Source organism: Triticum dicoccoides, chromosome 7B, assembly GCF_002162155.2.
Source record: "Triticum dicoccoides isolate Atlit2015 ecotype Zavitan chromosome 7B, WEW_v2.0, whole genome shotgun sequence".
NCBI classification, from domain to species: Eukaryota; Viridiplantae; Streptophyta; class Magnoliopsida; order Poales; family Poaceae; genus Triticum; species Triticum dicoccoides.
The window spans coordinates 456,241,567-456,242,678 of NC_041393.1; positions in this window are offsets into that span (position 1 = coordinate 456,241,567).

Here is a 1,112-nt window from a genome sequence, read left to right on the forward strand (position 1 = left end):
GGATGATCGGCCACATTCAGCAGACATGGGGGCTGAACACCGTACAAACCCCTACCATTATCTATGAATATAATGTTGCTTGTGTTGCACAAGTCCAGATGGGTTATGTGAAGAGTAACCTCACAAAGCATATAGTCCCAAGTTCTTCTATGGACATGAGCTGCAGCAGTTGAACGAGGTGAGAGTTTTGCATACTAAGTCCTGTGACAATCTTGCTGATATGTTCACTAAATCATTACCGGCATCAACCTTAGAGAGGTGTGTGCGTGGAATCGGTATGATGAGACTTAAAGAGATGCAAGGTTCAGGGGGAGAAACTTCACAAACTCGTCGCTAAAATCTCAATCCTGATGATCGAGTACTCAACTTGATGGTTGAGTGGATTGTACTCTTTTTCCCTTGAGTGAGTTTTCCTGATGTTTCTCACACGAGGTTTTTGACGAGGAAATTCGTGCAATACAACAACGTATACTGTGTGCTCTTTCTGCATATTTTTTCCCATTGGGTTTTTCGGAGTTTTGAGGCATGGATATACGGATAATTACCCAAGGGGGAGTGTTGGGAAACCGGGCCATCCGGGAGGGTGGCGGCAGCCGCGTGCAAATCGCACGGGCTGGCCCCTCCCGTTTCCCCTCTTTACGTTAAGTGGGTACTTATCCCTTGACCCCTTAGTCCCTATATAAAGCAACAAGGAGCCATCATTATAACACTTGATCATTGATTAATAAAGCTGGTCTCCTCCATATCTCTCTGTGTCATTTACTTTCGCGTGTTCGACTACTTCGACTACTTCGTCTACGACGCTCGCCCTGGCTCCGCAACCTCGGTCCGGACTCGCCGACGGAGTTGCGGAACACCCCTCATGAGTCCATGAACACGTCTAGGCGAGTCCGCGCTAAGGGTCCGGTCACTCTTTTTTGTCCGTTGTAATCACAAGTCTCAAATCTCACCACCTATTTTCATGCTACTACATCATGCACTTAGAAGAGGTACTATCAATGCCGGTCATAAAACTTACAATAGATGTTCACGCATGTAGTTGAAACAAATCAACATAGCCTTCACGATATTTATGTCATGGTGGATTATATCCTACTCATGCTTGTACTCGA